This window comes from Micropterus dolomieu, linkage group LG20 (genome assembly GCF_021292245.1).
Source record: "Micropterus dolomieu isolate WLL.071019.BEF.003 ecotype Adirondacks linkage group LG20, ASM2129224v1, whole genome shotgun sequence".
In the NCBI taxonomy this organism is placed as follows: Eukaryota; Metazoa; Chordata; class Actinopteri; order Centrarchiformes; family Centrarchidae; genus Micropterus; species Micropterus dolomieu.
Window position 1 is genome coordinate 24223485 of NC_060169.1, and position 15680 is coordinate 24239164.

The 15680-nt window shown below is 40.2% G+C and overlaps 1 protein-coding gene across 2 annotated transcripts in view; it reads right to left on the reverse strand.

Annotated features, from left to right (window-relative positions):
• The window catches only part of esrrga (estrogen-related receptor gamma a), a 173181-nt gene extending 158752 nt beyond the window's left edge, over positions 1–14429 (reverse strand). For both annotated transcript variants that reach the window (XM_046032280.1, XM_046032279.1), the window contains exons 1-2: positions 13993–14429; positions 10751–10803 (exon numbers count right to left, since the gene is read on the reverse strand). The gene's annotated coding sequence lies outside the window, so the exon portion shown is untranslated. The remainder of the gene's footprint in view (positions 1–10750; positions 10804–13992) is intronic.
• Positions 14430–15680: the final 1251 nt, after the last annotated feature.

The window sequence follows — 15680 nt, forward strand, 5'->3', positions numbered from 1 at the left end:
TGACACACACACACACACACACACACACACACACACACACAAAAACAAATTAAACAATCAAATGTGAGATTTGCCTCTAAAACTGTTATAAAGGTCATAACTATGTGTATGCAACTTTTTTACCAATATTTCTGACTGCATGGACATGTGTATGACAGAATGTGACCCAGGACACTATAAATAAACACTCACAGCTTCAGTTTACTTTTAGACCCTCTATTGCTGTCCAGTTCTAGTTATTCCTGTCAGACTTCTGGATGACTGTCATGCAGCAGGTTAAAAATATCACTTTACCTTTCTGAGGCTGGGTAGTGATCAACAATACCACTGGTCAATAAACACAGCCTCCTCATTCATTTGCGGCACATCGGACTGAACATGGCCTGTGTGCGCCATTACTCATGTTCCGTACCTGTCAGAAACCGGCTGAACTAAAGTGAAAACAACTTTAGTCTTTATAGTCATTCAGGCTGTAATGAGGTCATAACTCTAAAACTACAGTGAGACTAATTTTATTCACAACACATCAACACTTAATTTAAACCTTTCTAATGAATGTCATGATTTTATTTTCAAAAAACTCCTGTTTAAAGAGAGGTATGATCGGCATCTTAGCCTATCAACAGATTCCCTATTTCTGCCAAAGTTTCAAGCTTCAAAACCTTAAATACTTACATGAGGTGCCATCACAGGAGGCTTTCTCCATATTTTCCTACAGTCTACATGGTTGCTACTCATTTCTAGAAGGATCGGATGACTGAGTGACTCAGCGGACAATGATGCTGGTTTTAGGTCGTTTGTGAACCATATTTAGGTCTAATTGTAGAGTTTCTCTTCTTTTCAGGCATGATATCATCTGTATCAAAGAGTGACTCAGTGGGCTATAAATATGACTCTTGTCTGAGTTTTCTCTTTAGATCCATATTTTTATCTTGTTCTGGAGTTATTCCTGTTCCTGGTCTCGGCATTGGACATCTGTATGACAGAATGTAATTCATTCAGCTATAAATATGAATGGCCTTTCTGCTCGGCCAGCCACGCGGATTAGCAACTCTTCCTGCTTTTCCACTAGGCTCAAAACACACTGCAGCACCCTTTCACATACACACAAAAAATAATCCTCAAACTCTCACACTCACTTGCCAGTGCTCACCCTACACACACACACACACACACACACACACACACCGGGAGAGCGATGCTGAAGGTGAGATTGGCCTGTCTGCAGCGTACCAAAAAACATTGCGATTTCATTTCTCTTTTCCCTCCGTTTCTATGTTTAAGCCTCTTTAGTTCTGTTCTAGACAGAGAGGAAACAGGTTTTCGCCACACAGACTTTGTCAGTGCCAAAAGGTACACATTGGCATACAGAAAAAATTATTAATTAAGTAAGTAATTTAGTTGGTAAAGAGTCCAAGTCCACTGCATGCTTGAAAGACATAAGACACACCAAAGAGAGAGAGGGCGAGAGGACTGTGTACGACACCTGCTCTCACGTCAACGGTAAGCTCTGGTTTATTTGGTTTTACACACACAAGATGAAATGTAAAAACAAAGCTCTCATGTGTCTTTTGGCAAAATCATCTTAATTCTAGGTCCACTGTCTTTCACATGAAAGTGGGAATGACTGTCTACATTAGTTCTAGAAAACTGATGTATTGGTCGTGTTAGACACCAGTTGGCTGAGGGGAGAAGAAAATAAAGCCCTGATACAAAGACAGGATTGTTGTGCTATTCATACTAATATAGTAAAGCACACCTTATAAATAGCCATATTGGGGATAATGTGTTACAAAGTAAAAGTAAGATGTTACTCAAATTACTTTTTTGTTGTAACAAGTAACATAATGTGTTAGTTTTGCAATTAAAGTTATCAGTATTATCAGTTATGTCTTCAAATAAGCAATCTGTTAAAAGTTTAACATATTCCCGTTATTTTTGCCACAAAAAACAAAAAAAGAATATCTTCTTTTCATTACATTTACTTATTTAGCTGACGCTTCTATCCAAAGCGACTTACAATTGCTATTTATGTCAGAGGTCACACGTCTCTGGAGGACTAGGGGTTAAGAGTCTTACTCATGGACACAATGGTGGATGTGTCAAAGTGGGAACTGAACCCAGTGGGAGACCCAGTGGGTCTCTCACACCAAAGGAATGTGTCTTATCCACTTCTCCATCACTACTCAAAGTTTACTACTTTTTGTAGGGTAGCTGCATAATCTACTAGTGTAAGATATCCAATTCTATGCTTGTGTTTTACACACTTTTCCTGTAAGGACACTCTTTTCGTCCTGGATGTAAGCACTGACCTAGTTAACTGGTTCCAGGCTAAAACATGATGGCTATACAAGCTCATGTTTTATTGTTTTCATATAGGCAGCTGTGGATATTCCTCTGTCCAGTTCCCTTAGTTTTGTATTTATTTTCGTGTACTTTCACGTACAGATAATTAAAATTTTGTCATTGCAGTTGAATTGCAAAATAATTACATGTTGTATAGACTTGTTAGAGTATATGCATTTAGCCCCAGTACCCTCTTTTATGTTATAATTAAGCTTAAGAGGATATTGTTTCTGTCATTACAGAGTTACAGATTATGGGCCGTATACGAAGCTATGCAATGACTGTAGAGCCAATACATTTAAGTAAGTAACACTGTATATAACGAGTTACGTTTTAATGGCAGTTATCTTGTAAAGTAACAAGATAACTGCCAAGATTACTTTTAAAAGTAATATTACCCAACACGGCAAAAAAAAATTTAAATGCTACATCTTTCTGAGTCTCCAGTCCAAAGTCCAGTCAACATTATCAAATATCATGATTTAATGGCAGATAGTCATTCAGGCCACCCATTTATATTCTTTGTCAAATCTGTACTTGACAGGTACGTATATATAAATACACATGATTGGTGGGTATGATCTGGTTTCAATGAAAATACTATGGCTGGTACATGATAGCCTAGTCATTGAAGGAGAAAAGGCTTGAGCGACCATCACACACACACACACACACACACACACACACACCAGAGCCATGCTTGTCCCTGTGACCAAAAGACATTTAAAATAGAGTCTGATTGAATTAAGGGAGTCATGTCGTCTTATCACCAGAATGAAGGTTTAAATGTATTTATATATGTGTACACATTGATGTTATTAATAGCACCCAAGAGGCAACTAGACACCGTAAAGTGGGGTGACAAACAGATCCCTGGACTATTAATAGAAGGGGATGGAAAAACTATGGTCAACAAGCAGAGACAGGAAATACTGACACCAACACTTCAAGAACAAGATGGTAGTGGAAAAGGGGGGAGAGAGTCATTAGAGTCGTCAATATTTTGATATGGTGTAATATAAAAATTGAGGTTGTGGCAAAAATCACAGTGATCAAAAGGAAGGAGAACTGTCACAATACAGCAGAGTGCCAAGGCAGGACAAACAGAGTCACTGATACAGTTTCTAGAGTTTATTTAACTCAAGCAGATAATCAGGCTTACATGACTGCAGTGCAAAAGATGCAAATACATCCAAACAACAAGAACTAATCCAAATATCCAAAATAGAAGATCTCTCCAACAATCTGGTAGGGTAACAAAACATAGAGACACGCAGGAACACTCGACAAACAATGGTGATGCGACAAGGACTAATCAGACATGAGGACAATTAATACTGGAGCACACCACACACACACACACACACACACACACACAGCAGGCAGAACAATTAAAATCAGGTCAGACATGAAATAAAGTTAGACAAAGACAACAGTGGCAGCCAAACTTCAAAATAAACAGGAAGCAAAGTAATATACATTTAACAAAATAAAACAGAAAACACTGAACAAGTGTATAACTGACAAAAACAAAACATAATCAAGGACAAAGAATGAGAACACAGAGATAGGAAGTGATAAATAAACTAAAAGATGAAATACCAACACCAAAACCATAACAAGAGTAGACAAAGAAAGATGTAAAGTATGCCTCAGAGCCTATAAAATATGTATACATTGTGTCAAAGTTGAAGTCACTATGAATGGTTGGACAGTTATATCCATTTTTGTTTTCATCAAAAAGCAGGTGATCTGGTAGATGAGTACAGAGAGAAAGAGGGAGGAGAGGAGGGCTGTATCAGATCACTATCAACTGTGAAAAACGAACAGTCCCACCTCTATCTCTCTTGCTCGCTTATTCCATCCCATTAACACTTTGCCTGCTTTAGCTGCATCTAGTTCACCCAAAGCTGAGAAAGAAAATGTCAGCTCTGCTGAAAGTGCTCAATTGGCCTTATCCTTAATATTGTAACAGACTGAGTGACATGTTAGTGTTTATGTAATGAGTGTCAGTGTGTTAAAAGTTTAGCCAAGATAAAAATGACAGTTTCTGGCAGTTATTGCATTTATGTAAGCCTTTATCTAAAGTCTTTACAATTTGACCTTCACTCACCTATTCACACATATTCTTACACACCGATGGCAGCGACTCGCCTGACCAGGAGAAATTTGGAGTTCAGTCACTTGCATTCCGGCATGTGGACAGGAGGAGCTGATTTGAACTACTCTACCACCTGAGCCACAGGCACTCCACGACAGTGACTTGTGTGAGATAGCGTACATGTGGCAGAGTTTGGGGGGGATGTTTGCTGTTCCTATTGCTATTGGCAGTGTGTCTTTAAATGGGAGTAATTTTGGTGTTGGCTACGACCTACAGTAGCTTGTGTACCATTTGCTAATAAATAGTCTTGTAGCCTTCTTACTAAGACTACAATATGAAATACTGGATTATCAGAGGTTGAACATAAAGTTACAGCATCATACAGTGTAAAACATGATGTAACTGACCAGCCTCGCAAAAGCCAAAGCTGCAATGGCAAACACACTTCTTTATAGAGTGTGATTTACTGTTTTAGACTGTGTTTTAGATTATATTTTACAAACTAATTAGCCTTATAAGTTGTTAGGAAGATATTGAGCACACCTTGCCTCTTGCCAAAGAGTGCCCCTCACATTAAGTTTTGGTCTGTTTGGTCACGGTCAGGTACGTCCACCTGCCCTACAGGGATTATATATTCCACTAGGAAAACAAGGTCACCTTTATCTAACTCTGTAGATGTTGCCAATCACTATCCTGGGGAAAAATAAAATAAAATAAACTTTAGTGGAGGCCCATTACATGACTGGACTTGTCCCCTGCATGTCTGCATAGTTTGTGTATAAGGATACACACACTAGCAATTTCTACTGGGCATGGCTCTGCTCTTCCTGCAGGCCAGAGGCTTTCATTTTCTGGATATTTATACATTTTTGCTGCTCCTTAGTTCAGCACTCTCGAATAAAAGTATTCAGTGGGCAGCACAGAGGGTGACTGAAAGAGAGTGAGAGCAAGAAAGACAATGAGAGAGGGGGAATGAGTGTGAGCTATAACTTAAGGAATATTCTTGGTTACTGGGCTGGTTTAGTTATGGTTGCTCTTGCTCTATGAAGAACATGGCTTGAGTGCAAAAAACAGCTTTACTAAAAAAATCATTTATTATAAACGTTAAACCATTATCAAAATTCTGTGCTATGCTTTTGACAAAAAAGATGGTCATGAGATGAAAGTAAGTATCTATTTGCATTAATTCTATGAGTAACACCAGGCAATGTCCTATCTATCTTTAGTAATTCCATGAATACAGTGCTGAGGGGCAAAACATGCTGTCCTCCTGCTAATGAAGCTTTCAGCCCTGCGCCACAACCACACAATGACAGCTGGCAGGGGAGGGGCAGGAACTACACGCCATGAAATAAGAGGGGGTAAAAATTGATTAGCAATTTTCATTTGCGCTAAGCTAAACAAAAGAAGGCTGCTGCCCTACTCTGCATATCATCATGGGGGGGGAGAGGAGGGGGGTAGGTAGTGTTGATGGTGTTGGGGTGGGATGGGAAGTGATCTTCCAGAGCTCAAGGCATCTATTGTTTAGTTAGAGAGGATGTGGGTGTGGGGGAGCAAAGAGGGAATCGGGACAGGGAGACAAGAAGACTACGGATGTGGAAAGAGTGACAAGAGAGGAGACAGGAGGGATGTTGAAGACAGAAGAAAAGGAAAGGGGAGAAAGTGAAGGAGCAGGCTGAGAGAAGAAGGGGAGGGACAAGGAGACATGCGGGGGAGGAGGTGGTAGGGTTAAAGAGAGTAAAAGAGAGGGGTGGGGGATTGGAACAGGGACAAGGAAGAAAACACTGAGGGACAGAGTGATGGAGACAAAAAGGAGATGGTTAAAAGAAGGGGGTTACGGATAAAAGAGAAGAAATAAGGGAAAAAACAGGGAAGGAAAAAGGAATTTTCGGAGTGATGAGGAGAGACAAAAAGGAAAAGTGAAAAGAAGGAAGCAAATGGTTAAAGGACGACTTATTTATTTTATTTTATTGATTTATTTGATAGGACAATGCACAATAAACACTGTATATTGTCCAATATGTTGCTTCCACGTGTATTCACATCTGTTGGGGGCTGCTGGTGACGTGCAACTGGGAGATGAGTAAGAAATGTAGAGGCAAAAAGGTTATAGTGTGGGGGAAGTCTGAAAGGCCAGAGTAAAAAAAGCACTGGGAGAAAAGAACGAGTGTGGTGGCCAAGAGTTCATGGCCAATTCTGAAAATTAAAGCTGGACCAGTACAGTCACAACACTCTTTGAAAAACAATAGCAAAGTGGCAGGGGAAAAAACAAAACCAACATCACTTTTAAGTTATTAAAGCCAGTGAAAACAGAGGCTCTGACAATGGAGAAATTTGCCAACACTGAGAAAAAAAACTGCTGTACGTGTGCAGTACTGCGGCCAAGCCATGTTGTCGTATGGGCAGTTTTCTTGAAGGGTTTTTTGGCATGATGGGGATGCATGATGGCTTATTAACAGTGACACTAATGCACCTCTGTGCGTATGTGTGTGTGTATGCACTTTCAGCAGGTTGTCATTCATTTTTAGTGGCTTAAACACGTGTGCGCGCGCGCGCGCGCACACACACACACACACACACACACACACACACACACACACAGTAAATGCAAAAAAGACGAGAAAAATAGCAGCTGGTAAGTGAGTGAGAGGGGGAAAAAAATCAACAACTTTTAACCAAAACACTGTACACAACTCTAAATTTAATTTTCTGCAAGATTAAGCACAATAATGACTAGCTTTATAAAAACCCATAACTAATGGCTTCCAATGAGCCAATCTATAGGCATTGATCTGCTCAGTATTACATAGACTTGCAGTGCAACGCCTATAAATGAAGGAGGGAAGAGGCAGAAGGAGAAAGAGGATAGAGGAGCACAATATGGAAAAAGAGGAGAGAGGATGGCGAGAAAGACAGGTGGGTGAGGGTGAGGATACCCCAAAAAGGCAAAGAAAGCAGGGAAGAGAAGTAAAATGAGTAATCTTTCTGTGGAAAACACTAGTTTGGCTGTAAAGAACACATAGTACCTGAGTGGTCACATTAACAGTAACATTTCACAAAATCTATAAACATATTATATCAAGCAATTAAACTAATGTCTTAGAAATGCAAGGGCAATTAAAGGAGCACGCCACCAATTTTACCAAAGTTCAGTTTTCTCATGATGAACTGTACTCAGGTGAAAACAGTTGTATATCTTCTTTGGCTCTGGATGTGGATAATAGCATCTAAAGACTGGTAAATTGCATTATGGGGTATGTAATATCCAGTGTTTTTGGAGCTTCATACTTTCTTTTTATTCGGTTTCCCTCAACTTTATGGAAGTCACAATGCTTGTCAATCGTTACCAAATACACACTCAGGTGTAGACGGGGACGCTAACCAAGCACAATACTGTACAAATCATTGCAATATGTCACTGTTCTTTAAGATTATAATGACTATTATCCATCTGGTGGTTGCAATAATCCTGTAATAACAGCGGTATCTTTGTGTGCACCAAGCAGAAAGGCACAACTAAACAAGAGCAACCCAGCTGGAGTTAAAACATGTCACAATAAAAAGCATTATATTTTTTAAAGGTTATTAGGGCAATTAGCTATCTAGTGGTATTCTACATTGCTAATCCTACACTTGACAGCTTTTTAGAGGCTCACTGGCTAAGAACTAAAGGTGGTGGCATGTGAGGAGGAGGGAGTGAAATGAAACAATCCTCTGCTGAGAACGCACAGAAGCTTAAAGCCGGAGAGGGCTGCTTGCGTTAATCCCCATGGATTAATCGTCTAAATACTCCTATTCAAGCCAATTAATTCATGCATATATATGTCTCCAGCTCTTTTCATGTCATTTAAGATGATGGAGGGTGACTTCCTGGGAAATCAGGAGGAGGGTGGATCTGCAGCTACATTAATGCACACAGGGCTCTCTCTTCAGAACCATGCGGCTACATACATCTTGATGCTGCACGCACGAGCCGCACACACGCACACACACACAACAACAACATTACAGAGGTGTACATTGAGTGTTTAATGGGGAAATAATGGAGGGAGGGTAAGGATGGAGAGGGGCCTCCAAAAGTTGACTGACGTATTCTGACAGCTGAATACTAATCATGAGATCAACCTCTGGCTAAATCTACAGGATCTCACTGGGGCTTCTGGCTGGGACAAGCATAAAAAGGATTAGCAGTAAATACAGAAGGCTTATAGAGAACAGAGAGACACCGGTGGACAGACTGAACAACTTGAAACAAAAGGTTGAGAGGAAGAAGGAACTAAGGATGCTAAGGACGGCAAGAGAGATTTTCATAGGGTTTCCCAAAGACAGCAAAATAACCAAAATCAACCAAGCAAATACACTGGAAGTAAGGAGGACAAAAAGAAATCACAAATAAAAGAGTCAGACAGACAAAAAAAAATTAAATGTATTTTAGAGAAAGGCCAGATGCATTGCTACAGTTTTGTGCTTTTGATTGTAATACCATCATCAAGGGCAGGTTTACCAAAAGCTTGAAACTGCAACAATGCCTCTGTCCTTTCTGGGAGTAACTCTTCTATGATTTAAAGTGGATCAGTGGATCTCCAAGTAAAGTGGAGAGCGCTGTAATAATGAAAAGAAAAGTCACCCACTTGAAATGCTCTTGGTATGTTGTTACATGAATTAATTTCCTCTTTGCAGTAATGTCACTAATGATATGCTTTCTCTAATGACATCATCAAAACCTGAAGTGACCTGCAGTCTGTAGTGTTTCAGAAGCCTCAAGTCTCTGGTTGCCAATGTGTGTGTGTGTGTGTGTGTGTGTGTGTGTGTGTGTGTGTGTGTGTGTGTGTGTGTGTGTGTGTGTGTGTGTGTGTGTGTGTGTGTGTGTGTGTACAAGCAGGCTTGCAGGCAGCAACCGCTGCATGGAGTATTAATTGGAACTCACACCACCCAGAAAGGCCTCCAGATAAATAGAAGCTCACATCAGACTCACAACTATGATCAGATTACAGCCTCCAGATCGAGGGTAATGGTAAACAGTAATCTGAATAACAAATAAGGAACTAAAGTGACCCCAAACAGAAAAAAAGATTTACAAATTCCACAAATGTGGGTGACACATAGCAAACAAAATTTTGCAGGCGTAAAGACTCAGCAACCTGGGTCCAACCACAAATAGCTATATAGCCAAACAAACAGGTACCAACATGTGAGATTAATAAGATGTGTCACTGGCTTCACACTGACAACAGATATTACTGCTGGTCGGAACGGCTGTGAGTTTGTCGACAAGTCCCCGAACCTACAACACCAGCAGCTGTAGAATCAGCTCTTTGGAGCCTTGGACTGCACCCCTGATAAGACACGTATCATATAAAATTGAGCCACTGGAGTGATTTTTTGGCTGTGCCCAGTGTCCATCTAACCCTGACTTATTGATGTATTAGTCAACATGCAAATGACTGGTGAGTTTACTGTAGGGTGGGTAAATTCTGTCCTTTCATAGGCATTAATTATACCTATTAATTTCTTTGAATTCCAGTGCTGAGGATGTTTATTAACACAGCAGGTCAGTACCCATTTTCTTTGTGCCAGTGCAATGTCCGCGCTTGGTAGACTAGGGAGACCAGCAGGTGGTCATCAGTGATACAAAATAATTAAGTTACACATCAATAATCCCTCTGGGGAAATTCATGTTCTGCACTGAGCCCATGCTACATATTTTAGGAGCAGTTGGCAGTGCACATTGTGCAGGGCCCAGAGACCAACTCCACGTCTGAGGTCAGTGACAGGAGTGTTACACTTTCCTGAGGAAACCAATGCAAACACGGAGAGAATATGCAGTTCCTGTTGGCCCCTAGGTGTGAATCACTGTGCCAATGCTGCCTCAGAATGCTAGTCAAACACAAATAAATCAGCGCCAATAGAAATGCTGACAAAAGATAATAAAAAATGAGCATTATTTGACAAATAGTGACAAAATGACAAACCATTTTTAACATCCTAATATGTAACACACAACAACTAAGTTAAAATGTATGCTTACAAATGTCCTTAATGTTCTTTTTTTGGACACATTATATTAGAACCACATTTAACAATAGTACATATTCAAGATTGACATATTAACTCTGGATAAAAAGGAATAAATAATCAAAGAAAATTTCTAAACATGATCTAGATCTAAACATGATTTATTCCTTCTACAAGCTTGTAAACTAATCGACCAGTGGGATGTCATTGCAACTTTTGTTTTTTTTCTTGGATATTTAACCAGATAAGCAGCTTATAACTATGAGTTGATAGCACTGCTCCTCTTACCTGATGTTCGTCAACTCAGGTAACTGCTGTAAGGTGCGCTCAGTCCTCAGATACTGTAACAAGGTTAGACGAAAAAATTATTGTAGCTGGGAAAATCGTGTCAGATTTATACTGCAACAAGTGACAAAAATGGGGCACACATGGCAGGACACGATACAAGACTGAGTGTGTAAATCTGAACACCGTTTAAGAACACTTACATGAATGAAAAACACCACATTCTCAATCTTTGAACTTTGGATCACTCTTACTCTCAGTCCCAAGCTCTCTCTCCTTATTCTCCCATTCTCTCTTTCTTTTAACAGTCACTCTGACTCTCTTTCACTCTGACCTGACATCCGTCTCTCTGATTGGCTGACCCAGCTCGTGCACTAACCAGTGACATGCTTTAATTATTGAGCTGCTGACCTCAATTGGTTGGCTGGAACAGCCGAAAACACATTGCGCCACACACAAACACACTGTGTGCACATCCACACCCAGACATGTGCACACCATGCACACACACTCACACAATCTCACTACATGCTGCACACTTACATGCTCACCCTGGGGACAGTTTTGAAATCTAAATATATATACTGTGGACATCATCTACTCTGCCTGTTACTCCTCTCAGTTCATTGATGCTAAGAACATTAGTTATGAAAATAATTGTGCTGGAAAAAATCTACAATAATGTACATAAAAACGTGAATTAATTTGTATTTAAAGATTTGTCATTCACAAAACATTCAACTTTATGGAATGAATTTCAGGCTTGTTTTAACCTATCTAAAGTAGCTTAAGTGGCAGTTACCTGTAGAGACTAATGTAACAGAGATAGAAACTTTCACACACCAAAGTACGCTTTTCATTTATTTTCAATTTATATCACTCAAACAAAGTGTAGTGTTTCAAATAATATGAACAGGTATAATTGATATTACTAGAGTGCAGTATACTACTTGCTGTATTTTCTGAACTGGTGAATGACACTCTAATAACAACACAGACAGAAAAAATTACATTGAATTAATAATTTATGCTGACAGACAGCAGCTCATAAGGGCTGTCAAGTGTAACATTAATGGTTATCACAGTTCATTTGATAATAATATACTGTATGTACACTCACCGGCCACTTTATTAGGTACATCATGCTATTACCTGGTTGGACCCCCTTTTGCCTTCAGAACTGCTTTTTCTTTGTGGAATACTTTCAACAAGATCCATATTGACATGGTAACATACCATCTGAATGTCACAGCTGAAATTAAGAATCATCAGACCTGGCAATGTTTTTCCAATCTTCTATTGTCTAATTTTGGTTAGCCTGTGCGAATTGTAGCCTCAGTTTCCTGTTCTTAGCTGACAGGAGTGGCACTCGGTGTGGTCTTCTGCTGCTGTAGCCCATCTGCTTCAAGGTTCGACGTGTTGTGCCTTCAGAGATGGTATTCTGCATACCTTGGTTGTAACGAGTGGTTATTTGAGTTAATGTTGCCTTTCTGTCATCTCAAACCAGTCTGCTCTTTCTCCTCTGACCTCTGACATCAACAAGGCATTTTCGTCCACACAACTGCGGCTCACTGGATACTTTCTCTTTTTCGGACCATTCTCTGTAAACCCTAGAGATGGTTGTGTGTGAAATCCCAGTAGATCAGCAGTTTCTGAAATATTCTGACCGGCCCGTTTGGCACCAGCAACCATGCCACGTTCAAAGTCACTTAAATCCCCTTTCTTCCCCATTCTGATGCTCAGTTTGAACTTCAGCAAGTTGTCTTCACCACATCTACATGCCTAAATACATTGAGTTGTTAAACTGGTGTACCTAATAAAGTGTCTGGTTTAAGGTACAAGGGGGTAAAATATTCGTTTTAACAAATGATACAAGGCTGATGTTGATGGAAACATGAGTCCTGTGATACGCCTTTCATAACTGGTGCTGCAAGAAAGAGAAATGATATACATCCTTTGGTATGTTATCTATGCACTTAGTATGCTATAATTTAATTTCTAAATATATCCTGGACAGTATGATCTCTGTCACGCTTGTCTCCCTACAAATGATCAAACACAGTAGATGATACTGGACATGTGATATCCACATCATTTCATGAGACGTGATGCAACCAGGGCATTTTTAGATTAGGGTGTGATGGTAGCCTACCTAGAATAGTAAATGCATTTCCACTGGCTGCACTGCACTGGTAAATGTGAGACCAGAGAGTATTTTACCTGCCTGCCAACCTCATGATGTCAACACTAAATGCAATAAAATGGCACACGTCCTCAGTAATGACACTCATCTTGAGAACGCCTTCGGAAACATGAGTGACATGTTGACTCTTATTATATTTTGATGAGTGTAACCCAACTGGGCTCCATGGCATGCTGTGTGGCTTGTGGCCTATGATTAGTTGCAAATAGTTCAATGGGTCACACCGCTTGGCTCTGATCCCGAGACCTCACAGGGTTTGAACATATACATCCCCCAAACCACAAGCCCACTTTAAGTAAAGTAGCTAAATTAGTTGGGCAGGTAGAAGTATTTATTTGTCTTTAAACTATCAGCCAACTGGGTAGGATGATAATTAAAATACTTAATTTTGCAGGCTCTTTGTCAGATTTTAATGTCTTACTGTATTAAACCTTCTTTGCATAAAGGCAAGCAATACTTATATGTTAGTTAGTTTTAAGTTGAATTGGGCCCTAGATCACAGTACAGAATGTTGAATCTTTCTGTATAGTTACAGGTGGTTCCAGTGCTACTGCACGATGCACTAGTGAAAGTGAAAATGTAAGATATATTCAAATGTATACATTTCTTTTACTAGTACCCCTCAAAACAACAGTTAAAATGTAAATTTCAGATACAAATGTATGCTAGCATGGACACACAGACGCACACACACACACACACACACACACACACACACACACACACACACGTGCAGTCAAACAGAGCTCTCAACATGGAGCTTCATGCATGCATGCTTGTGTCTATGAAGTTTGGCACTGTGTTTCTTTGGTCCATACGGCGTTTTGTATTTGCCATAATCCCCTGTCAGCAACACTTAGGCAGGCAAACAATAGCAGAGAAGACCGGCAGCCAAACCCCCTTCACTGTAAGCTTGGCAGGTCAGTGTGCAAGCAGCAGGTTACACACACACACACACACACACACACACACACACACAAAACCATGCAACACATACACACAGAAAACACACATGTCCCGCTGAGATGCACGTTACTCACACCGTTTCCCGGCCCTCTTCAAAGAGTTGTGGTGCAGTTCTCAAGGACACGGCAGTCTGACATCTCCTCTCTTTCTCTCTCTCCTCTCACTCTGGCATACTCTCTCTCTGACACTTTCTCATTCGCTTCTCGGTTGCAGGACGCTGCCACAACAGATGCAAGTGTGTCGCTGCCTTTTTGCTTTCGTCTTTAGTCCTCCCTTTTCCCTCTCTCCCCTTCTCTCTCCTCTCCTCTCTTCTCTTCTCTCAGTCTGCAGCTGAGAGGCAGAGCTCATTCTCTAAGCCATGAAGCAGGGCTTCTCTCTTCTTTCAAGTGCCGGGTAGTATGAGAACGAGGAAGCGAGAGAAAGAGGAAGGGAGGGAGAAAGAGGAGAGGAAGGAGTGCTGGGCGAACTGACCAAACTGATGTGCCACTCCAGGACACCAGCCTTCTGCAGACAGTCAGCCAGGGTCCTGCTGCAGGAAAAACAAACAGCTTTACTGTAAAGCAGCAGCAGCTGTAGAATCATATATATTTAAGCCTCACAAAAAAGAAAAGCAAATGAAGAAAAATAAATTCCGCAGGATGAGGGAGAAAATTGGGACAAAAGACTGAAATACAATATCTATTTTAGCATTGAACAAAAATATACAATATACAGTACATTTTGTCCTGGAAAATTAGGATAGGATGTAATAGGGCCTTAAAGAATATGGAGGAGTGGGGAAAATTAGGTAAAACTGATGAAGAGAAGAGAAGAGATGTGAAGAGAAATGTCTTAACAAGACAAGAGGGGAGAAGTGGAGGGGAGGAGAGAAAAGAGGAAGTCTAAGTATTCCCCAAAGCCTTGCTGTCTTTTCTGAAAAATGGTCCCTGCAGGCCCGATCCAGAAAGAGGCAACACAAACAAACACAGGGAGCAGAAACAAACATCTATTTATGGAGGAGGGGGGTCCTGTTTCCTAACCACATTTGCTAGCAGCTTTTCTGACAATGTTACCAATTCAGCAGTTTAAAAGTAACAACTAGAAGAGAGGAGAGGAAGAACAAGTAGTAGCTCAGTAAAATCCATAGTTTCATAGATTTAAACCAGCACATACACCAATAACGAGAAAAATAATGTGGGGCTCATTATGTACTACGCATTAGAACAATTTCAGAATGTGTAACTTTCAATACATTATTTTTAAACACATCCCAGAATCAGGTCAATGCACACTAGTTATGTCAGTCTCTCTCTCTCTCAATCCCGAATCTCCCAATCTATAAAAAAACGTTGTTTTTACTATTTCATCAATGTTTTTTATTCTGGTGAAAACAATGAAAGATCCACAAATTGGCCATGTGGTGACTATTACTTATTTATGTTTTGCAAAGTCCTGCAACTCAATATAACTCTATCACTGCTCTTTCTTTTTAAATATAAAATCAGAAGTGCAGCCTTTCTGTTTTGCTAGGTTGATTCACAAGTCACAATCTTGTTCCTTCACATGTTCCCAAATAATCATAAGCGGAAATCTTAATCCCAATTCAGAAAACCATGAGTGTCATTTTGTCCACAACTGTGTAGCCCTCCGAGCCCAAAGAAAAGCCAGGCTGCTAATGCACCGATAAAGAAGCAGCAATTGATCTGCTATAGAAATGCACCACATCAGCAGTGGATTATCACACATGGGATCAATCAGGCTACTTTTAGTTAAAGAGAGAGAGAG